The following is a 25,607-nucleotide window of genomic DNA, read 5'->3' as shown; positions in this document are numbered from 1 at the left end:
CTCTCTCTCTCTCTCTCTCTCTCTCTCTCTCTCTCTCTCTCTCTCTCTCTCTCTCTTTCTTCTGCAGGCGTTGCTTACGATCGTCTCTGATCGTAGAGTCGCAATTTTAGTCCATTAGAAGATAAAAAATAGACGAGTCGTCTTGTTAAACAATCATATGACATCGCAATCACTCCCCTCTAAAGAGGAGAAAATATTGACGACTCGTTTGTTTCGGACGCCGTTGCTCCCGCGAAACTATCACCGAAATAACGTCCCGTGTTTCCGATATATCGATATACATACAGCATACACGATATTCATCCGCCATTCTCTCTATTATTATAACCAAGAGCACATCTATAAATCCGTAACCCGATTCCGCTTATACTTCTTAATGTTATTATTAAAACATCAATACACCGCTGCCTTTAAATGCAACTATTCTTAATCTGACGTCGTTTTTTTGTTTTGCTGACCGGCACCATGGATATCAGTTATCTCGCTGATGTCACGCCACGCGATATCACATTATGTAGAACTCGCTTCTGCTGATCGAACCAGTTAACGAGATACGACTGTTTGTTTTTTTTCAAGATCTGCTTTCCCTCACGCCCCGTCTGCTTAGTTGCCGCGTTATATATTTGCAGCCGGCTCCGGCAATTTATATGTTCGCGTTATTAACTTAATTAGCTAGCGCGACGGTGCTGTAATTCGCGCGCGCGTGTGTGCGCTCCGTAAGTTTTATTATCTATAACAATCCATATTTCATTATCCGACGCGGAGGGACCGATAAAAGGATCCCGTTGGCGCGGAGGCCAAAGTGACAATACTGACAACGCGCCGGACAGTACCCCGTCTGCGCGACAACCTATATATTTATTCGACTTTAATTGCACGAATGAAAACTGGAATTAATATCATAAATATTTAATTAAAGACCGTCGGGCATACAATGCCGTCGCGGTTGTTGCTTTGCCCCGTCGAGGTTATTGCCGTCCGCGATTAATAATATCGCCGACGCTCTCGCGCGCCCCAGTCTGTGCGACACAGACGACGCTGAAATGTTCGTTACAATTAAATAAAAGCGCGCAGCCGAGGGGGTAGAAATCGCCCCTGGACATCAACTCGCGGTTCTGCCACTCCCCAGAAGGAGAGAGAAAGGGAGAGACAGAGAAACAGAGAAACAGAAAGAAAGAAAGAGAGAGAGAGGGAGAGAGAGAGAGAGAGTCTCGCTTCCGGTGAAGACACCGTGCACCTCCTAATCTTGGCGATCATCGAAACTTGGAGAACATGCTTTAGCCAGTCGAAACTTCACGGAGGTCGTGGTCTGTCGAACGCGAAACAAGAAACTCAAGCGACGCGACGCGACGCCTTCCGCGACGTCACAATGCGATAGGAAGCGAGGAGTTTCGCGCAGTTAGTCGGTCCCCAGGAGATGAAGGCGTAAGTAGGTAAGAAAGTTATTTCCCGACCGGACACGCTCAACCCTTCCTCGAGGTCCGCGTCGCGGTGGTGATGCGGCTTGTACGCGCGGCGTCGCGACGCCGGAGGAGGAGCTCTCCCTCGCCGTCACACCTCCATCGTAAATCGTTTAGATGTCATAATTACGCGGTGTCAGACGGAGCCGAGGGAGTCGGGTATCAAAAATGGAACGAGACTCGACGAGAAAGAGAGAGAGAAAGAGAAAGAGAGAGAGAGAGAGAGAGAGAGAGAGAGAGAGAGAGAGAGGGGAAGGCGGCGATTTTATAAAGTGCCGAGCTGCGCGTTCGCGAATTTCCCAGTCGGATTATGTTTATTTGTATCGTTGATTTAACGGTGCATTAACTGTATATTAAGTTACCGGAATTCGAGGAAATTTTTCGCATGCGAGACATGACGATTTTAAAATATTTCATTTCCAAAAATAATAAGCGCAATATTATATTTGGAGATATTTTTATGATCATATACACGCATGTAATATTTTTTTCTTCTTTTTCATTTATGGAAGGGCCGACGGGGAGGAGTATGAAGGAGGGGAGAGGGAGCGTAATGTAAATTTATAAAATAAATGTATTTTATATTATCATCGTTACTTTCAGGTCTCGTTATTCGCGTCTGTGTGTGTAATACGCAACGCACAACGCGGTCCCGAACTTTTAAATATTTCGTGCTCGCTTTACGACGAAACTGACAAATCGTCGTGAACAAACACCGTAAATAAATCAGAGCAGCAGGCGAAAACAAAGCGAAATCTGTGTTTTCGCGAAATTGTTTACTTAATCCACAACGCATCTCCGACACATACCCCCGATCGACTGCGGCTGTCGTGTGTCTGTCGTGTGTGTATGTGTACGCGCGTATCCCAGCCGTTGCACTAAATGCAAATCAATGACGTCGTAACGCATCTCGCCCACGTAAAGATAACGCATCGAGCTTCATTGTTCCCTTAAGCATCGCGTCAACGTCGCGTCGCGTCGCAAATCGTCATCGTTACAACACAGCAAACTACTGCATCCGAGTGTCATTTACTATTGAAGGCAGCCTAGCCGTGATACGCTAAACTTAGCATCGGGCACAACACGTCTCTACAAAGGAAATGACGAGCTCGCTTTATACCTCACGCTCCGCCGGGAAACTATCGTGTTTGATGTACGCATTGACAACGACGATAAATCGTACGGTCAAACGAGAAATTATGCCCCGAATTACGCCGCTCGCGTCCAAATATACACGTAAATACGCACCCTCACGCACCCTCACGCACCCTCACGCACCCTCAGCACCTTCATGCTCGCGTTCGTTAAACAGCCGACTGAACCGCTTACGTGGCTGCGTTTCACTTTTACTTTCGACTGGGGTTGCCAAGTATTCAGACATTCGACTATTCAGATATCCTAGTCTGTTTGGGAGTATTTGAGACTATATCAAATTTCATAAAAAGCAGAGAATAGATCTTTTTAAAACTGTACACGGAAAAAACAATATGGTTGATCCATACAGAAATCTGGTTGTGCCAACCAGATTCAATAGTAAAATACGAAACAACTATTTATGTGGTTGCTGTAATCAAAGAGCAATGGCTGAGTTACTTATGTTGCAGCAGTGATAACACATGGTTAATACAAACGTGGCTCATTACGCGGCAACTACAAATGTATATTTATACACTCAGAACCAGTTTTCACATGTATACATCTCTACACTGAGAGAAAAATGTATGATATTTGAAACTATAATGGCATAGTAAAAATATTATAGTTAGGAATATAATTTTTATAGTAAATGTTACCATAATATTTGTAATATTTACAATATAAGTATAGTATAACTGATCCGTGCAAAATTTTTACCAAGAATTATAATTATTTGAAATAAAAAATATGGTAAGGTGGCAAATATTGAATGGTAAGAGAAATTAACTATTTTATATAGTCAATACAATTGGAATATTTGGCAAATATAGGTACATGTAACTATATTCCCAAAAGGTGCTTTACCATATATATAGAGTAATAAGATGGTGACTATAAATCTGTGTTCATTCTACTATATCTTCATGTTTAGATGAACTATAAATATATGTTTAAGGCCAAAACGAACTATAAAATATAGTGAGATTATAGTTATTCCAACTATTTTTTTTCTCTCAGTGTAACTGTGCGCGTAGTGAATTGCTTTTGTTTTCTAACATCGCTGCTTTGCAATATAGCATTGATTAATGCAACTATATCGATATTTAGCTTGTCTATGCAAAATGATTCCCTTACTAATTTCTGGTTGCCACAACCAGATCACGCGCAACTTCATTGATGTAGTTGACACACTAAAGTAAGTAAGTCAAATCAACCATACACATAACTATCATACAAAGATATGTAGAATGATGCAGCTATTTGCTTACAACTAAATATTTTTTGTTAGGTGCACCAAATCTCCTTTTTCCGTGTAGTTTAACCTAATCTAATCTAATTAATTTTGCTTCTTAAAGGTGCAAATTTTTTTTTACTTTCATTTCAATAAATACATTAATATAATATAGTTTTAGGCACAAAATTAAAAGTTTTATGTTTGTCGTCAAAGGGATGAAGACTTTGATGTCACACTGAGGTTCTTGGAAGGACATATTTCTCTCGACGGTAATAAGTGGAGTGATAGTCAGTGTGTTTTAAATACTAAAAGAGCTATTTATTGAATTGCTTATTACTAATAGAGGGAAAAACATATGACCCATTGGTAAAGCGAAAAGACTAAGCATGGATAAAGTGTGAGGTCCGAAGAAATATTGAAGCCCTACTTTTGATCCTCTCAGCGCATCACTCTTCGATCATTCGAAGAGTTCGATTGTCGTCTTTAGTCTTTCAGAGCACACATCGTGCAACGATTACGATTAGCGACGTTTGCACACTGGGGATTCGCCTGATGCATAATTATGTGCCGAGGAGATACGAGGAAGACGACGTGTTTTGCCGCGTTCCACGTTGTCGCATTTGGGAATCGGACTTCGCGTCGACGTGCGTACCGATACGCGCTTTGTTATTTAATGTCTTCACTCACTGCGAGGTGTATCGACTACAACGCGAAGCGTCACGCGACGCTGGTTATATCGTGTACACTCGACACAGGACGAACCGAGAAACGTACAGGAGTTTACAGTAACGCTGCAACGCTCACGCAACCGAGCGAGCGGGCGATCGGCCGCGTGTTTTACACGAGGAAAACCGCGATGACCGATCTGCGCAGTGCGCGCGCCGGCTCTAATAATTCAACGATACGTTTGTGTAACACAAAACGATTCCTGGAGGTGCGATTTAAAGAATAACGATGTTTTACGTCAGTAGATAAGAGATACCGCACAATATCAGCGCGCGAGTCGAGAGTCTTGTGTGAAATCAGGAGCGCGTCTATAGTGTGCGTGTGTGTGCGCGCGCGCGTGTGTGTGGGTGTATTAGTGCGTGCTGTAAAATCACGGCGAGCAAACCGCGCGCTCCACGTCCATTAACTGGCGAAATGAACGCGCTGTTTTTACGAACGGCACTTTATGGTACCCATAACTTACATTTCAATGCAATATAATCGATATAATGAATGGTCCGCGCGAAGAACAAATGTATGTTTTAAGAATCCAACTGTACGCTGCGATAAAGTTGCCGATGCACTGTTCGACAGCGTCCCGAGTACAAACGAGTAATTGAAGCTGAGTATCTTGAATATAAATAAGTATAACCTTGTTCCCTACTTTACTCTGCAATAATACTTTAGCCGTGTAACAGTGAAATACATTTTTTCCAATTGTGTTCGTCGTATTTTGTCACACATGAAAAAAGAAGTCTACCATTTCTATTTTGTACATTATTATTTTGAATCGAAGTAATTTTCATGTTACGTCACGCGAGGAGGTTAAAGATCTAAATATGAGGTCGCGGAAGGCACGAGGAAGAGTATCTGAAGAATCTCAGTTATATCCTGGAAGACATTTACTCCCTGCGCGAACGGGTCACCACCCGTCATCCTCTCGCCAAGGGTGGCGGCCTTTCGAGGGTGTGCACTGAAGCACGTGCGCGTTCTTATCACGGTGCCACGAGGAGGAATAAAAAATAAGAAGATGCGGCGCGGTAGTGCGCGGAGAGACGTGAGATTCAACGGCGTAGTCGGAAAATTGCGGGGGATGAGAACGATATTCCACGAGATAAACAGAGATAGTGGTGGCTGGGCATTTGCAGATGAAAGAGGGAGGAATGCGTTGGAGGCCGCGTGTACGTTCAAACACGTGCGAAAGGGAGAACGAGCGAAAGAGAAGAGAGTAGGGAGAGAAAGAGAGAGAGGAGGTCGAGGAGTTTAAAGGCTAAATGGCCGGGATGCGCGCCATGCATAACAATTAGGAAAATCATGAAAACGGACCTCTTTTGACTCCGGAGAACTAGCCCCCGGTCTCTCTGCTACCCCTCGAGAAACCGCCCCCACCCCTCGAGCCTCCGTCCAACGGAAGCACGCCGAGATAACGGAGAGTTACACTCCCTTCCTTTAACCCTTTACCGGAGATTCCCGTCGCGCAGATCGGGATAGTGGTTCTCAACGTATCCCTCGATATCTTTCCTTAATCAATTTTCGGCGATCGAGTCGAAGAAACGTTGAAAGAGAATTTCGGAGGGATAAGTGATGAACGGCATGGGACAAATGTTGACGAGGCTATTGCAGACGTTAAATAATCGCCACAAACGCTTTTGATCCGTATTAAATGCAAAACAATGTCCGTTTGCATCTTCCGACAGAAACAGGTAGAGATATCCAATCCGCGTTGATATGTTACGTATTGTTTGCAGAAACGTGTGATTCCTGCCAAATGAATAAAACATTGAAAGATATTAACGTCCTCATTACATATTATACAATCGGAACGATTTGTTATCATCAAATGTGCGTATTACTCTTATTAGAATAATTACGCGACCTTTAAGCAGTATAACATTAACGTTGATAAACGTGGAAGATGACATGTCATAGCAAATGACAGAATGATCATTAATAATATTGCTATTTACGCTACAACGTTACATGACGGACATAAGCCGGAAATAAGAGACTCAAGGCAAACGACGAATGGAAGGGTTGTGATATCGCGCGTCATCTCAAGGAGTCGGGAACCATCAGGGATGCACGCACGTACGGTCATATTAGAGCCGGGATAATGTATGGGATTCCCTCCAAGCAAGGTGCTCCTTAACGTGATTTACGTAATCTTACAATACGGCGCGCCGGCCACCCGATATATTTTACGCGATTCCGACGAAACCCTTCCGTCGTCTTAATAGCTTATGATTATATTGGCCCCTCGATGTGCCACTGAATGTCTCCAGTCCTACGTTAGACAATGCTTTCAAGATAATCCGTACTCTTTCGCCCCACATACTCCAATTAATACTCTTGTAAAACGTGTATATCCTGTTGTAGTTAGAAAAAAAATGTTAAAAATGTCGTTTTCCTTGAAACGATCCCGAGAGTCTGTTCTTCCACACTCGACAGATACAATGTATATGCATTTTATGTTTATGCAAACATCAATCTAAGAACTTTCATTGCTGGTTTTCTCACACTAATATCAGCCGATTTATAAATATGCGAAGTCATCATTGACGTAAGCGCTACAATGTTTTTTTTTATGCATATGTGTGTGAAATGTATGCGAACTATTTGTAATAAAAGAACAACTTTTTTTGTTTTCCTTAGCGATTCTCGAGCGGGATGCACGCCGCCGAAGTCACGTTTATACTCACTCATCGTTATACAGTACGCGCACCGTGCTCTTGCGATAACACGATCTCGTGTTTAAGAAATGTCGCACGTCGAGCTGGCGAAATTGTTAAATCTGCGCATTAGCCAGAGTACGCGTAATGCGACACAATACTAGCGCGGATAGAGCGTATCTGCGAACACCCACTTAATCCCGTGGCCTAAACAGGAAATCCTCTTTTCAGGTAATTGCGTGACTCAGTTAAATTTGCAAACGGCCAAAGCTCGCTCAATTAATCAATTACGGGCTCAGCCTAGATTGTCGCCAGCGATTCGCGACTTTTTATGAATTCATTATACGGCCGAATTCCTCATCCGTGATGCGTAATGAACGCGGGAATGAATTTCGCATCGCGGATACATATATTACCATGACACGTGCACCGTAACTCGATTACAATTTATCGTCTTAGGCTTTTGATAGCCTGAAATTTACTCTTTCACTGAACAATTTGATAATGATACGTTAAGAGAGAAAGACAAAGAGAGGCAATCTCATCTCTTACCACGATTACGTATGCCAACGGAAAGGCTGCCTTTCACATAACTCTCACACACCTGCCTTCACTTATCTGACAAACCGTTAAAGCGCCTAATGACTACCCTACGTAAATATGGAGCAATAAAACAATACGAATCTTACATCTCTAAATAACAAGCTCTAAATATCAAGACTTTCCGATCAGCGACGATAAATACGAATTTATGCGTCCGCGTAATTTGCATATATAAATTCGCGGCTTAAGGTACATACGCCGCTGTGCGTGATTTTACAGGCATCGAAAGTGCGAACGGCAACAGAAAGATTTCAAGGGAAATATTGTCGCGGTAATACTTGTACGTGCACGCACGCAACACGATGCGTGTGCATATGTGCGTACATGAGTGAGCATATTAGCGTGCACGTGAAACTACGTATTACAAGGCACACATATACGTATATCTCATAAGAGCATAAGCGTACGCGTATGTGTGTGCGTGTATGTGTATATGAGCGCATACATATAATCTCTGAACCAGTATATCAATGAGCGTGCTTTAAGGTGTCTTCACACAATCGCACCGTTAAACGCGTTCGACCTGATATACGCGTCATGCCGCACTCATTCGTTCAGTCGTTCAGTTCGAGATTACCGGTTGCCAGTCGGCCACGTTGCCGAACGCAAACACGTTTGCAAACAATAGACGTACACCCGCGTAATACTATAGATGGTTGTGAAGCGTCCCTTAAAACCACAGAAGGAAACACGTCGAGCCGGTTTTGTGACTGAGAAAACCGAATTAAACGGCGTATTCAGCATTGTTCTAAAACATCGTTGCCGGTGTCCTTGATGCCAGAAAGTGGCTAGATACCATTGCGAACTGGCAGGGTGAACGCACGCACTTGATTGTGAAATACGTGAAACAACGAAATGACGGTCGCGCGACGTTAGGAGGAAAGTATCCCGACGGTAAAATATTTGTTTTTTGCCACCGCCGTGATGTTGGTGCACTTAAATTACGCGGAGATTTTAAGGTAGCTGCATCGCTGAGCGCCGCATTTTCAGTGGCGCATCAAGTGGCCACTCATAAATTTAATATTTATCGAACAAAATTACGTTTACATTTATTTGATTACTGTTATTAACTGTTTATTGCTGTTAATTTGAAATGAAATAAATATTTATATAATATTAAAATATTTATATAATATTAAAATTGAAATAAATATATATGTACAATATTACAAGTACAAAAAGGAAACTATTATTTTTCTGATGACTGCTTTATTTATATATCAGTTTACCTTAATAGAGATGTGTGGGTAGTAAAAAGAAATGTATAAATATGTGAAGTATTTACATATGTGTATGTATTTCAAGTATTACTATAAATTATAAACTTTCCACCGCTGTACTTTGAAAACAAAAAATAATTGAAAGAGTTCATATATCTATATTTAAAGATTAAAATAATAAAAATGCCTAGGATTAAGTACGTGTTCGAGAATTGGTACTTTTACTTTATATCGTGCTCCGAGAGCAGATGTTTGGTATTCTTTGCTCTTGAAGCTGGGACAAGGTAATTTCACGCTACATAACAAGCAGATTAATCTTGCTTACACTCGGGAGAAAATGAATGAGGCAAGCGGTACAAAAAGTGTAAATGTTAATTCAAGAGGTCGTTCGCCTCGATGACCAAGTTTTAGTCTTTTGATATATGGAAGGTGCCCGCCCAAACTTGTTTGGATGTGTACCGCGCGCGCGCGCGCGTGCAAGGTTGCACAACTGTAAATCCTTCCCCGTTTTAAGTGGCTATCTGTGTAGCTAAATTAAATGCACGTCATTGTAACGAATAGATTACACGTTTTACCTGGTACGTTGGCTATGCGACATTACAGAGAGTTGTGCCGAGTCACGTAATGAAAGATTACAAAAGGCTAATTGAAAGAAATTTCTGCTCATCAACACAATGAGTTTACTCGCCACCAGGAATCGGGATATACATTTAATTTACAGTTACAACTGAAAATATTTTCTTATCAATGAGATAAGAAGCCTCATGGATACACAGCAAGCTGCCATGTGGCGCGTCATGTAGCCTGCTACGTTATCATATATCTCGAAGTAATAACAAAGATCTTTTTAGTAAACGCCTGAAATAGAGAGAGATTTGATTATCTAGAGAAGGAAACTTTTAGAAAGCATATGAGAACATTCTATTAACAAGCAACTGTTTGTACAGAGAAGTGAGTTGCGAGAAATGTAGACAAAGATACGCTCGGCGCTGAGATAATAAAAATATTTTAATTGTTTTATTTTTTTCGTCAGGTGCCGATATCCAGACGCGATTTCTTCATAATGATTCTTTATAATGAAAGAATTTAAAAGGCCACTTGGAAGGAACGTTTTGTACTACATGATTAAGAATCGAAGTACTGACAACATCGAAAAGCCCTGTTTATAAAATGCGCGAGCGCTAGAATTACTTTGGAGTTGGAATTTTTCCAGAGAGCGCGCCCAACTCCCCCGCGCGCGACAAAAAGAAAGCGAAAGTGACGCGATTCGACATTTCGCCGTTGAGTGTGTGCAACACACGCTGCAAGGTGGGAGTGCGTGTGCGTGTGCCCGGGTTTCGTTCCTCCCATCCGGTTAAAGCAGAACAAAATAAAAGGTGAAACAAAGCGGAGTACGTTTCCCGAGGGAGTTTCATAATACCTTCTTGAATAGAGACACCGGGATAGCCTTACACGCGCGTTTATAATGTCGTATGTGTCCGCGCGCACGCTAGCGCAAACAATGAGTTTACCTTAAAGCTTAGGGAAAAATGTGGCGGCCAGTGACACGTGGTAAGCCCGGAAAATCGACTGCGACACGCACCGGCCGCTACTTCGTGGGTTTATGTTGCGAGAACTATTGTGTTAAGAGTTCCCCGAGATGGAGAGAATGATACTTTTCGCGCTACTGTTATCGAGTACTTCCAGGAGGTCATAAGTGTCAAAAAATAATGACATTAATAGCATATTATACATATAATAGAGCGTTTAAAAAATACTTTTATGCAGAATTCGTTTTGAAAAAATGTTAACGCTTATATGTGAGAAAAAGTTACTTCCATATAAGTGTTAATATTTTTCTCAAATATTACTTGTATATCATGTAAAGTATGTGTATATTCTTTTAACAATCTAAAAATGTAACGATGATTAATAATATTATATTTGTACTGACACAATCTTATTAATATATTTCTTGTTAAAAATTACGATTTTTCGAACAATATAAATATAACAAAAAATATTTTTAGAATAATTGTACAAATCTTGAACTGACTTTTTAAGAAGAACTACAATTTTTAAGAAGATCTGGTTCTGGAATTGTTTTATGTTAAAAATAATAATGGCTTGTTAATATGGATCCATAGAGATGTAAATAAATAGCAAATCTTTATTCGGTTAATTTCAACTCAATTTCACATCACAGTTATCTTATTTAAAGCTAATTTATCAAAAAATTTAATATTAAAATATAGTAGATGATAATTATCTTTTTCGAGTTATGACTAAAAAAGATCGACTGAAAGTCGCCAACACATTTATTAAAAAAGTATCTTAAGGATACATTATGAAGAAAAAGTGATGATTTTAGAGATTTCTAGTTAATTTTGTAAAACATAGGCGGTTTCTCGATAGCGTCCCGCGACGCTAACTTTGTTATTTCCAGCTTATTGATTGAGCTGGCACTCCCAGAGGTAATACCAATACCAATACTCAGGTCATCGAACTTCGAATATTGAACATTGATCTATTACATCTCCCAGATTAGTTTTTACGATGGGAATATGGCAAGCGTGAAATAAAAAAGTTTCTGAGGCCCTGGGGATGCTTTGAAAATTAGATCATTTGTATTCCTTGTTACAGGAAACCCGATTTTTTGTTACGTATCGTTTGTCCCGAGGAAATTTTAATAATTTTCGCAACTTGGCGAGACGTACGGACGACAGGGTATATATTGCTTTTAGAACAAGGTTGGTACGGTATAGTTCGTCATAACGCAGCGTAATTATTTACGATTCTCGCGAGTTATATGCTTATTTAAGTATGAAAAAGATTTCGGATGAACAGAGTTAATATTAAAGTGAAAGATTGACGAATTATAAAATGTAATTTAAGATGACAGCAGTCATTCATTGTGCAAACGAACAAAACAAAGTTGTGTTCGTTCGCCGTTTAAAAACCGGTGTGTGCCATGATAAATATTCAAGACCGTCACACACAGGCGTATGTGTGCGCATGCATATGACTCAGTAATCACTTTCATACTAAGTGGTACGAATAAATAGCTACATGCAAGTATGACTCTTTAATATCGAAATAATAATTTTCCTTCGGTCATGCCTGCAAACGGCAAACGCAAAGAGACGAGAATAACGCATGAAGCGAGCTTTCCTCTCGAGCTTTCTTCTTGAACATCGTACAAAAGGCAGTAAGGCAGCACTCTACCGTGTGTAATGCCATTTTAATAATCTATACGCACGCGTAAAGCTAAGCTATAAACATAAGCGATTTCTAAACCGTCGCCTCGTAAGACGCAGAAAACTCGAGTCGTCGGTCATATTGTAGACGTTATTTACGGCAAGAAATCGCATTTGAGGAATTTATCTTTAACTTCTTGCTCTTTAAATACTGGAAAAGATTACTACAACGCAACACGAATTAATGAGCGCCGCGCTGGGAGCGTGAACGCGGACGACACAAATCGGCGGATCGAAAGTCGTTCCACTCGAGGTTTGAATAGCGCGGCTGCTTTGTTTGCGAGTCGAAACGATGCAGGAACAAGCGATTAATCTCCATTGAAAACAAAAGAGAAGGGAAGCGATCAAATGCGTGCGAACTGTACAGAGAGAGAGACGTCACCCAGGCGCGATCGCCGGCTATTTATACAACACGACTCCGTAAATCTCATGCCTCAAATGACTGCGCGCATGCACCGCGCGCCACTTTATCAGAGGGCATGATTTTATTTATAGAAAAGCGATGATAATGATACAACTATGAGGCGTGCAGGAGCGCGGGCGCGCACACGCGGCGTCGCGGTGGCATGACTCGTACGTAAATGATAGCGCGTTACCAACAAATAATACGGCAATATGACAGAGAAGAACCTATTAAATTGTACGGATCGAGTCGTAGACATGCATCTTTTTACAACATAGCCGTAAGCTGAAGCAACGTTGTATCGGTGAGTTCGATAAATTCGCAAACGTGACTCTATCGGAATTCCCATCGCTATCCGCGGATACAAACGTCGAACTTCTAATCGGAGCTAGTTAGCGCAAAAATAGCCTTACCACATCGTGTGGCGCGCCGACAGCTGCGTTAGTCCCACAATCGTGAACCACCGCGGATCTTCCGTTGCACGCGCGCGCACATACCTACACGCACACCCACATCCACGCACACATACACCCACCGCACACATAGGCGTACACCACACCATGCGCCGAAACACAATTTTTCACGACCTTCGAAAGGCGAGGTCGCGGCTTCCCGCATGTGACGTCGCGAACTTCACAGCTGATTCGCGCGCGGCCGGACGGCCAGCTGAGCGCAAGGTCAACCCAAGGTCACCGCGACTCGAGGTGCGAACGCGGTCCGATCGCGATGATTTTTCCGACGCGATGTGTCGCCGGTACACGCTTTAATAACAGCGCATTGTTAACAACCGCTCGACAATAGTTTCTTTTGATAATACGAACCGCGTGGCGTGGCGTGGCGTGGCGTGGCGTGGCGTGGCGTGGCGCGCTGCGTCGCGCCGCCGGGCCTGCGTATATGCGGCGTCCATTATCGTGGCAGTTCAATGAAATCTTTAAACGACCGTTTCTCTTTATTCTGCCTGTATCAGTTGTTTGTCCGATGCTGTTTGCGCCGTTGTCGCCGCGGCAGCTTTTGTTCGGCTGATGCATGCATTCTTTTCTTTCTTTCTTTTTTTTTTTTTGCTCTTCGTCGACACAGACAATACCTTCCGTCGAATTTGCATAAACGTGTCCCTCGACGCGCGACGTGGACGTTGCCGGTTAAACAGGATACATGGAGGATACGACGCGCGCGGAACGCACATCATTTTCCACCGTGTGAGTTTTTCGATGAAGATTACACTCATGTACTCGTTTCAGAATTTTTTTTTCCTTTAAGAAAAGCAGGTCAGTAAGAAACGTGAGATAATTTGCAAGACCGATTCGTGGCAAAAGTACCAAGGAGACCATCAATTTTGAAAGGAGCACAAAATATTGTGACGCGTTTAAGATATTTTGTAACTTTTAACGCGATACCGTTAATAAATACTGACACGTGTCAATAACTCAATGTTTCAACTTGCGTGCATGTATAAGTAGCTAGCGATTATTTATCATAGTCATAAATATTGAACAAAGTATGTAAGTTTCTAGTTTAAGTCAATAAGAGCTCAACCGCCGATGTTATGGAGCAAAGTTAATGTATATATTCGTTACATATTTATAAAAAAAAAAAAAAAAAAAAAAAAAAACACTGACCAGTACAGAAACATCGACTAATATCTGATGAGCTGTCACGATAATTGGAGAACAACAGAATTTTCTGCCGTCGCAGCAAAATTTCAAAATGATATTTGAGCCTCGAAGAGTTTCATTCTCGTTAGTGGCGTTATTGGCAACAAGAGACATGATACAGACGGTTAGTATAGTGACCGTTTACTTCATTAATAGGCACACAATTTAAGATGGTAATTTAGTCAACTTGTTACACTGATAAATGCATTTGCAGCTGACGCAGCGTTGCATGAAGATACAAAACGCCGACATGCTGTTGCCTCCTGCGATTGCGGCATCGAAGAAAGTTTTTGCAGTCGTGTAATTATATGACGCGACGTGTGCGTCAACGACTTACTTGAGTATTTTTGCGTTGTCTTGGATTTCTAATGGCCATAAGTTTGAAGTTGTCCTTATGCGTTTTCTCGGAATCGGAGATAAGAATCGTATGAAATACATTTTTCCTGCCGAATGCTTCAGGATTTATATGAACGTCATCGTAGCTTGCAGGTTATAGCGCGTATATTGTTCACGATATTAATTTATTCGTCGCATTTGACATTCGTTTCCTTGCAAATGTTTACCGTGGTTTCTTCGGACAACTAAATAGTTATATTTATAGTAAATTTCAAGGACACTTTCAGCACTATGTTTATATTACTGATTACATGAAATGATATCGCGAGCACGAGTTAACTTTAAACTTTGCCAAGATCTCGGAGCGCCATTTCTCACCGTTTATAAATACATACAGTCCTAATAACGAAATGTTAAGATAGCTGTATTACTAAATACTGTATTTCGCGGTGCATCAAGGGATAAATATGCTATTTATCAAGCAAAAAGAACTATGTTTTGATACATTTATTTCATTGTCTGCGTATCACTGTAAATTTGAAACAAAATTAAGATAAACATATCTACACAATATTACAAATATATGAAAAAACTATTATATTTTTATTTTATTGATGAGTGTCTTATTTATACATTAGTTTATCTAATAGCAGTGTACAGATAATAAAAAAATATACGGATATATCTAAATATATATATTATTTAATTATTACTATTATTTAATTATTATTATTATTTAATTATGAACTTTCTAGCGCTATATCTTAAAAACAAAATAGTCGAAATTTGTGTATATAATGTCTGTTTATTGGTCTTTAATATCATAGTAGTTTTTTATCAAAATTTCACATGTTGTTTAGGAGATATTAGAAATAGAAACATTAAATATTAAGAGATTTAGATATAAAAAATAGCACGTTAACCTCAAGGAACATGTATATAAAGTGTCAACTTTAATTGCAAATATCTCAGTTCTTGAATGATTGGTCTTTTTCTAGTTACATGTGCAGTTAGGCAATGTTTTACTGTGTATGTAGTGCAAATTTCATCAAATTCTCACGAAACTCATTTTGTGATATAACTATCTTAAAGGATAATTTTCCCAGCTCACCTGACATTTAACGTACAAATTAATATTTCGAAATAGATTACAAGAAAGTTGAATATCGTGGAGAGGGCAATACGAAAACCAATTAAGGAAACGTCTTGGAAAATTAATTTATCGCTTCTATAGGAACGACAAGCGATTCTTCGAATTCCACAACAAAGTCACGAATCTAACGCAACGGTAGAATAATTTGCCGTGATGAATTGATTATCCCCGAAGGTCAAGACACACGAGTCTCGCCGCGCGCACGGTGTAGCATAATTCCAGCGGGAAGGAGATTCCTACACTTCATTTGCGTTTCGAGCTGATGCCTGATACTTATCGAGGCAGGAAAGTAATGAAGTTTAACGGGAATTGCGCCGAGTCGCAAGCGTACGAATCGCGCTCCGTGCGTATGATGGAGGCAATTTTATTTTGTATGCGAATGGGCCCGATCATTCCGCAATCCGGCTAATTCACGAAATAATCGCGATGAACGACGAAGATTACACGACATAAGTTTTGAATACATGGCGGAGCCTCGCGGTTTTCCCCGTTATTCGCCTTACCTTACCTTATAGTCGACGCACAGCTTGGCTATAAATATAACCATCTGTTTACTCGTTGCTGCTCGCAAACACTTTTTAATGTATCCTACTCTCTCTCTCTCTCTCTCTCTCTCTCTCTCTCTCTCTCTCTCTCTGTCTGTCTCTCTGTCTCTCTCTTCCCATGAAGGTCTAAAAGCATAGACTGACGCACGACGTCGCGACAACGCGAGGTTGCGGAAAACGACGAGTACCCGCTCCAGTTTATCCGCGCGAACACATCGCGAGAAAACGCCTTGCAAACAGTCGTGCAATAGATACTCGCTTGTTATCCAAAGGCGAGCATTGCTGTAAAGCTACGAGAGACACGCAGCCGCAAAGAAAATAAAATTAACTTCTTATCTGTGGCTGTAAAACGATCGTAACACAGAACAACTAATGAGAAACCGCTTTAAAAATAATCTCTGTAGCCGCTAACACGAAGAGTCACGCTGACGTTCTATGGACGTTTGTTTATTTGGAAATTACTTCGTTATCGGTATCGTTTCGATATTTATCGCCTGAATAATGTTGTTACAGTCATTTTGCCTTCCCCATTAACGTCGTGCGGTAAGTCTGCGAGATTAGCGGGAGTTCTTGCTCGAGACATTGATCGTTCTTGTTAGTATCGATTAATCGCGAGAGTCGTGTACGTTCTATATTTTGTGTTTTCGAGAGTTAAATGTTTTTGGCACGCCAGTAACCTATAAAGGAGATCAAATGAGACGTTTACTAAAGATATTTTATGCATGTATTTTATTTGTGCAAGAATGTATGACAAAATCGGAAATTAAAATAGTTATATCGCTAGGTGACGCGTTTTCAGTGACTCAACAACCACTTATAAACTTATTATTTATTAAACAAAATTATATGTTTCTCTATACATTTATTTCACCATCTAGGTTACTGTTAACTTGAAGTAAAATTGTAATAAATACATATGTACGTACAATATAAAACACTATTATTTTTTATTTTTTTGATAAGGATTTCATTTATGCGTCAGTTTGTCTAATAGATATTATAAAAAAGATGTGTACGTATTTATTTGTGTTTATGTATATGTATGTATTTCGAGTTAGTATTACTATAAATTTTCCACTGCTGTATCTTGAAAACGGAATAGTTGATAATTCTGAAATTTCTATATAATATCTGTGTATTAGTTTGTAATATCATAGTAGTTGTTCATCCAAATCTCACATGTAGTTTAGGTAATATTAGGAATGGAAATTAAAAATAGAACGATAGCTTCAAGGAACATGTGTAAAAAGTGTCAACTTTAGCAAATATCTCAGCTCTTAAATAGTGAATTTTCATCTAATACACAAGCAATTAGATAATATCTCATTGTGTACATAGTGCAAGTTTCATCAAATTCTTACGAAACGTTAGACGCGATTCTTTCAAAAAGCGGAAAGACGTCGATACTCTCCGCCTTGATATCTGTATAACGCTAACGTAATAAACCGTTCGAATAATTCCCAGCGGACAATAACTGTCTTTCAAAAAGATTGATTACGATTGAGGAGCAACGGCTCTAATTTGACGTTTGAATGCTTGATCCTGTGTATGGAGGCTGGTACAATAAATAATTACGGACAATTTGCGGGCTTTGCGTTTCCAGACAAGACTGCAGCACGAATTTCGCCGATTAATCGTCTGGCACGAATCGTTAAACTGTTCAGATTCGATCAACGAGATCAAATCGACGACCGATCCAATTAAACGTTTCCTCTCATCGAATCGAACGCTCGTCGGGGATCGATCCTCGGCTGACGCGGCGGGATCGATAGTTAAAACGTTATTAAATAGCCCCGCGATAGTTTATTAAACATCAATATAACGTCGAGAGCGGTAGGTGAGCGCGGTATCTCGAATCTTTTAGTGCTACAAGCATCTCGTGTACGCAAACTTTCCGTTCCGCAGCATCTGCTTTACAGATCGATACATAATGACGCTCGCCAATAAGATTTTTCGAGTTTTTCTTTCTATCTTAGCTTACTAGGCATTACTTAGCTTACTTAGCATTTATCTCGCTCGTTATCGTAATTGGCTTGAAGCAAATTTCCATGGAATTATCATAAATGATCCGCGTCATTTTTGTTATTTATCTTTGCGCGTTCCCACGAAGAAATGTTAAGTTTCTGAAATTCGATGTTTCTGAACAGAAATTCTCTTATTTAAAGACACTTACTCTGTCGATATATTTTACGAGTAACGTATATATTTACCACATTTTTTAAGTTGACAAACTCTTTTAAACGATACTTGCGTGAAATTTAATTGATTGCAGACTTATCTCAGAAAACTGGACTTTACAATATGACGTAGCAGCTATTGTGTACTCATTCCTGTTACACAGTAATCGTTCCTTGTCATAACAGTTTAATCAGGCCTAATCTATCTTGTGCAATAATATCTATGCGAGAATTTCTTCATTCCGGATCCGGCGATTGCATTCAACCTATGACCCGCGTTACATTACATTGTAGATGCATGTATATTTTGCCGCAGCGGGAAGTTAAAGGAGATCGGATCGTTCATCTTAAGCCGATCAATTAAGCGTTTCGCCTAATGCGTTCGAATCAAACGATCGGTCGACATAGTCCGTGGCACTCTAATTGATTTAGCTGCTCGATGCATGCGTGTATACGTACGCCGTTCCACGTGTTACGACAAACCAGATTCCATAAACGGCGCGAGAAGGCGGAATAGAGTTCCCGATACTCATCAAAGCATGCATTGTTAAAAGAACTGCTCTATACGAATTAGCCAACGTATAATTATTGCCAGTGGATCAATAGCACAGCTGTCTCTTGTAAATAGAGAGCTATCGTTCCGTAACATCGATATGCATCGCGCGAATTTACTTGCAATTTATACACGAAGAGGACTTTATAGTAAAAATTACTACAGAATTTTGTAACTGTGAAATAGACCGACATTTCGCATATTTATTACTCTTTCATTTTTCATATGTGCTATTTATACTTTAGGAACTGAAATGTACCATTAAAAAATCTGCTATTCTAGCGTAATTAACCATTTTTCTTAGACTGACGGTTCATTCCTGCTGAAAATATAGTAAAATTGGAGAGAATTTATATTTAGAAAAAGAAAAAACTATTATATATATATATATATATATATATATATATATATATCCTCTTCGCATAGGCATAGTATATTCAAGGTTTTAAAAACAATGAAATTAATAAATCATAAAATAAGTTTAGGCTATAACTCTCCTAACATAATCGAGCAATTTAGGACTAATAAGGTTTGTATCACTTCTTTAACAATTAGAAAATATAAGGTAGAAAATATAAGGCTATATATATATATATATATATATATATATATATAAAAGATTTGTGTAACACTTCTTTGAAGGAATTAGAAAATATAAATTCTTCTATCAGAAAAATGCTCGACTTCTAACGAAAAAAGGAAAGTGAATACTGATGAACGTTTTACTTTTCAAGTGGTGCTAACAAGAGGTAAATATTTAAATGCTTAAATAGACACGGATTCGTGTTATTCAGCCGCCTTTCTACCTGGAATTAACGTCTCTCTGTTCCGCACGAAACTTTCCTCCCGCGCTCCAGTTTCGATCGCGCAACGCGACGCGCCGTTCACGCGTGCCGGCCGGACGCTTCGAATTGGCAGACGGACAGGCGGTGGTCTGGCTGGTCGATAATTAATTGGCCGCTCTTAAATTTGGAATACCCGGAAAAGAATGCTTGTGCCGCGGGATCGGCAATTTATGAGCGCGCGAACTAGCCACGGTAATAAGCGGAGTAACGGACACGCGTCCGGCAGTTTTCTTAAAAGGTGTGCGCACAATTAGAGAACGTGCGTATATAGCGTGTCCCATAAATCTTAATAAAAGCCGCGGTAACGATTGCTTACTCACACGGTACGGCTGGGCTCGCGAGAGGCTAATGATTCACGTGAGTGGCCGCCAATGCGCGGATATAATTCCCTCCGCTCGGCTACCCGCTAACTTAACGGCGACTTCCATTTTCCCAGCACGTCGCGTCGTCGGGGCTACTCATCCTCAGTAAACATTATCACTCGCTGATTTGCCCGTGTCACGGAGGACTGGAATCGCGTTCCCGGCAACGAGAACGTAACGCAACGCAGCGCGCGCCGCAGTGTGCATTGCATGCGTCGCGAATCTCAGAACGATTGCATTCAGCCGTAGGCCGCGATGCAGTTCGCGTGGCCTTTGTGTGGATTTTACGCAGACTTAAGCCGGAAGCGGCCAGCGCGCTCTGCATGCCGTGATATATCTCGTTGCGAATCGGTGCGCGAGACCCTTGCGCGAATAATTTATTGTTTATCGCTCTGTCCCCCGACAGCTTATATTACACAGAAGTCGTATTGGATTCGTATCAAGTGCACTTACCAGGTTTTCACGCGAAACACGCAATTATTCTCCCCCAGCACAGCGTGCTGTCCCGCGAAGCTCTCCCGTACGGAGACTTTCCCGTGCACACACACTCCACCCGTCACAATCAAAAAAAAAAAAAAAAATCCGAATATCCTCGCAGCACATTCATCTAAAATGCTCAACGGAATGACATATCACTGTATACACGCACCGTATAATTGCAGATTCATCCTTTGCTCATTAACGTATCTTCCTGTTTCCCACGTCGCGTGATTATACTTTATTAATGCATTGTTATTGTCACTTGTAACTTAGCATTTTTAAAGAGTCCCAGTGAAGTGGTCTAAAGATCACCTGCTTGATTATCACTTATCGTGTATCGTTCAATTGAGATTCGCCGGTTTCTCTCCTCGCGGAATTCGGAATTTCCCCGTATTTTTCTCACCGTCGGGCGCGCGACTCATCGTTGGAAAATTATTAATGTAGGAAAATGGCCGGGAAAAACGCGCGCTGCAGTATGCATGGACGGAACGCCGGTTAAACACAAACTAAACGGGCACTGACGGAAAGAGCACTTTAAATCACCGAATACATTTGCTCGCTCGACTGGCCTGGTAATTGTCAGCGCGTGCACAGCGAGATACACGAGGAATCTTCACTACGAAAGATTCCATAAATTACCGGGAGAGTTCGGCTCGAATTTCGAGGAAAACTCGTGTCGTGAATCAGACGTTTCATCGAAGCGAAGAGCTCCGGGGGTGGGGGAGGGGGGAGGAAGAGCATTCGAAAATTTTGATTTTAAATCTCGCGCACTTTCAGGGTGAGTACACTCTCCCCACACGTACCGGTTTTCTCTTCTTCTCTTCTCAGCTAGATTACACTTATCACACACGGGTTATTATTACACTCACAGCCGAAACGTGCATCGCTGAGCGATTGATTAACCGTGCGGTTAATTAAGTGCCACACGCACACGCGATCGCTTTAATTAGCGATGCTATGAACTGTTTCGACACATCGGAGAGACGCACGTTGACGTCTTCATCGCGACGCCAAAAATTCACATGTACTACGGGACGTGTTATCAACCAAACCGCTCCTCTCCTCTCTCTTTCTTTCTCCCTCTCTCTCTCTCTCTCTCTCTCTCTCTCTCTTTCTCCTGTCTCCTTCTGCTCGTCTCCTCACTCTTTCCCGGCACCGGCAAAACCGACCGAGGCGCGCGGATTCGTCGAACGTGCCGAACAGTCCCGATTCACACGCGGCCTCTCCTCGCTTTCCAATTTCGGCGCGTTTTCGAATCGCCGCCGCGGACGAGAACTCGCGTGGTAACAATCGTTCGCCGGCCACCGTTCGATTCGCGGCGTGCGCGCGCGATTCGATAAGTCGAACACGCGGCGATACGGTGCCGTGCGACAGACTGGCGCGGACGGAAAGCGGAACGTACAGCGACGAAGCAAGCAAGCCTGCCTGCCTGCCTGCTTGCCTGCCTGCCTGCTTGCCTGCCTGCCTGCCTGCCTGCCTGCCTGCCTGCCTGCCTCGTTCGGTGAACAGCCCGCGGCCCCCACGTTGTTTGTCTCGCGAGTGGCCTGTTTACATGTTGACTCTCTGTTTACGCGTTTTCCTCCCCCTCCCGAACCTCGCCGGCTCGCGGCTCCCACCCCTCTCGCCGCCTGGCACTGACGACCCGCGCAGTTCCCCCTCTCCCTCCCGCACGCTCTATCATTCTCCTTCTCTGTCGGTATCTCTGATGTCTCGTGCCTCTCTCCTTCTCGCCGTTTCTCTTTCCTTCTCTCTGTTTATCTGTCTCGCTCTCTCCTCTCTCTTTCTCTTTGTCCGTCGCGACGCGAGTATTCGCGATGTCGAATAAAGCCCGGTTCACACTGCCGTGCCGATAGAATTATCGACCTGTCCGAAAAACCGACAGACTTTAACGCGAGGGATCGCGCAAACTGGAACCACCCAGTATAATCCTCTGTGTGAGAAATGCGAATAAATTATAACGTTATACTGCGTCTTTGTTTAGCGTTTTGAACCTTTGACGGGGATCGAATTCAATTTGGTGACAATGCCTAATTTCAATCGGTCGAAGAGAATGAAATTTCCGTTTAATCTTCCATCTCGGATCCTTCTTAAGAGTAACATTCTCTATAATCCCCTCATCCTCCTCCTCCCTTTCTAAAGTTTTAATACAATCTTTGCGACTCTCGTATTTGCGTTGTAAAGTAAAGTTGTAAAGAGTGTCTCAATCCCTCCCCTTAAAATATGTAATCATAATCTAAGACCTATTTTTAAAATTTCAACTCGATAGCGCCGTAAAAAAACAATTTATCAATTCTGACTGTTCAGCATTCGTTGTTTGTTTCGCGAATATCAGGATACGGAGAATGTCAGCCAGTAGATGTGACCTACATAGACAAAAGTCGTAGTTAACTTGGCGAATGAAGAAACTGCATTCGTATCACTTTTGTTCGCGGCTCGTTGGTCGATGCTTCCGAGCGGACGATTCGGTGTTTGGCGTCCAATCGAAATAATCGATCCGCATAAGAATTGAGATACTACACGGTTTGTCTATCCGCGTAAACATCGAGCACGCGAAACACAATAACACAGAAACAAGGCGGGAATGATACGCGAGTATATATCGAAGGCAGTAATGACATTCCAAGTTAATCGCTCGTGCGCGTTTTACATTAACACACGTGTTCACGCTATTCAGACATCACGTCAATTAAATAGTTGCTGCCGAATGTCCGCATCATACACACGCATATTAGTTCCCGGCTTTGCGTCAAAACAAATCAATATTTTCTTGTTTTCCGACCTATTCGGATGCGATATTTTTCATTGAGACACCTCTGAGTCGAAATTTAAATCCTCCTCCATTGATCTCAATATTCCATTTAACACTTTTAGTACCCTGAAGCTCCTATATCAGTCTCTTTTAATTCTATTTAACTTTTTAATTTCTCCAAGAGGTTCTTTTTTTAGAAGTTATACTGAGAGAAAAGATTTAAAAAATAAAAACATTTTATTCGGTGTTACTGATAACATATTTACTTAAATCTAAATTCTTTCATTAAATCAAATAGAATAAACAAATGTTTTCATGGAAAGCTAAGAATTTAAGAAAATTATTTTTTTATTTGAAAAATATTTTATATATTAGAGTAAATATGTTATTATATTTTGTTGTGTATTCATCGCGAATGAATACTTTTTGTTTCTTAAATATTTCTTTTCTCAGAATACAAATGACATTTTGTGTCTTGTGCACTGAGAAATAAATACTTGAAAATTTATTTATAAGATATAAAGCTTATTCATAGAAATAAAGTTTATATCTCACAAATTTTCAAATATTTTCAAATATTGTCAGTGTAGAGGTCCTAAGAATAGGATTTAATTTCCATGTACATTAAACATACACTGATCCTTCAGAATACAGATGGAAAGTTTAGGTCGAAAGTAAGGTTAAAGTTTCGACTCGAGATGACACCGCTTAATAAGCGATTTGACACTTGTTTACCGTTTGCGGCAATGCGTATCACCTGACCGTAACGAATGTCTGTCTCAGCCTTGGGAAACGCCTTCCACGTTTGACTGACGACAGGCTAGGTTTGCGTGACGAAAATTTCCTCAGGATTCATTGAGTACTCATGCACGCTGAAGCCGTCGTCTCGAAGAGGCGCGTGCCGACGCGTGCGCCTATGTTATCAAGTTAACAACGTGTTCCACACATTGTTTACGTCTCTGTGCCTAATGCGAGATATCCGCGATATTAATAGATTGTCGTGGACACGTTACGCGTTCGACGTGGCATATTTATTGAGGACACAACGTCGATAAAAATTTTGCGACCCGTATTCATTAAACTAGAACGTGACCGCAGGATCGTTTAGCGTGCACCGTCAAATTACCAATGCGTGCTAATAGCTTGTATTGTTTTCTCATGCCGTTTATGTAACACCGTGGCAGTGGCTGTATCCCAGATACCAGCTCGAGTCGAAATTTTAATCCTACTTTCAGCTTTACTAATTTATTCAGCAACTGTTTTAATACTCTGAGATCCACAGCAATCACTTTTGATTCTGTTTGACCTACCTTAATTGAAATTTTGATCCTATTTTCAATCTTGCTATTTCATTCAACACCTATTTTGATATTCTGATATCCTCAATAATATAACCTACCTATTTTGACTCTAAAGAAAGAGAAAAGATAAATTGCGATCATTATTAGAGTCAAAGTAGAAGTAAATTGTATTATTAGAAATTGTATCATTAGAATTAAATTTATTTTGCTAACTTAGCTCCTATTGCGTTATAAAATTCAAGGCTCTCTCTTAACATAGGACCAAAATTTCGACTCGGGAGATGACGCACATAACATAAAATAACAAAATATATATTTTGAATACTTATATATTACTTATATATTTGTAATGTACTCGTGACTATCTTTGATTTTAGAATCAAATTAATTAGAAAATCGAATACGAACAAATTGGAGAGCATCGCTGCTATGGTTATTTGGCCATACTCTTTAAGATTTGGTATTTTTATCAAACGCGCAATCGTACCTGTATTTATACCGGCGAGCGAAATATCTTTTCTAAACCTTGTATCTGGGAAACATGATTTGCAGAAACGACATGGGCGACTTGTTACGATTTTTGCCATGATTATAACTGAAGGCACTTTAAGTAATGATTCGTCAATTATCATCGAAACGCCCAATGAAAATGCTAATAGCCTAATAAAATTAATGATCCATATCCCGAGGTCATTAAAATATCGCATAAATAATCGTCATCAAACAGTACACTTTCCAGTCAGAAGCAATTAATTTCCACGACTTGTATGTGTCGCATTGCACTTGC

The 25,607-nt window shown here is 40.9% G+C and overlaps 1 protein-coding gene and 1 long non-coding RNA gene across 24 annotated transcripts in view; both read right to left on the bottom strand.

Moving 5' to 3' along the window:
* Positions 1 to 19,466, bottom strand: part of LOC116854092 — a 38,475-nt gene extending 19,009 nt beyond the window's left edge. Inside the window, exon 1 of the long non-coding RNA XR_004380089.1 lies at positions 14,657 to 19,466. This is a non-coding gene — a long non-coding RNA (uncharacterized LOC116854092). The remainder of the gene's footprint in view (positions 1 to 14,656) is intronic.
* Positions 1 to 25,607, bottom strand: part of LOC116854091 (forkhead box protein P1) — a 324,470-nt gene that overhangs the window by 254,708 nt on the left and 44,155 nt on the right. Inside the window, exon 1 of one of the 23 annotated variants that reach the window (XM_032835660.1) lies at positions 20,744 to 22,246. The exons of the other annotated variants lie outside the window; for them this stretch is intronic. The gene's annotated coding sequence lies outside the window, so the exon portion shown is untranslated. Of the gene's footprint in view, positions 1 to 20,743; positions 22,247 to 25,607 lie in introns of those variants that run through there. 23 annotated transcript variants of the gene reach the window in all.

This window comes from Odontomachus brunneus, unplaced genomic scaffold (genome assembly GCF_010583005.1).
Source record: "Odontomachus brunneus isolate Ranch 3 - 2012 unplaced genomic scaffold, Obru_v1 Obru_scaffold_008, whole genome shotgun sequence".
NCBI lineage: Eukaryota > Metazoa > Arthropoda > Insecta > Hymenoptera > Formicidae > Odontomachus > Odontomachus brunneus.
Note: the sequence above shows the minus strand (reverse complement) of the source record. Positions and strands in the feature narration are given on the sequence as shown.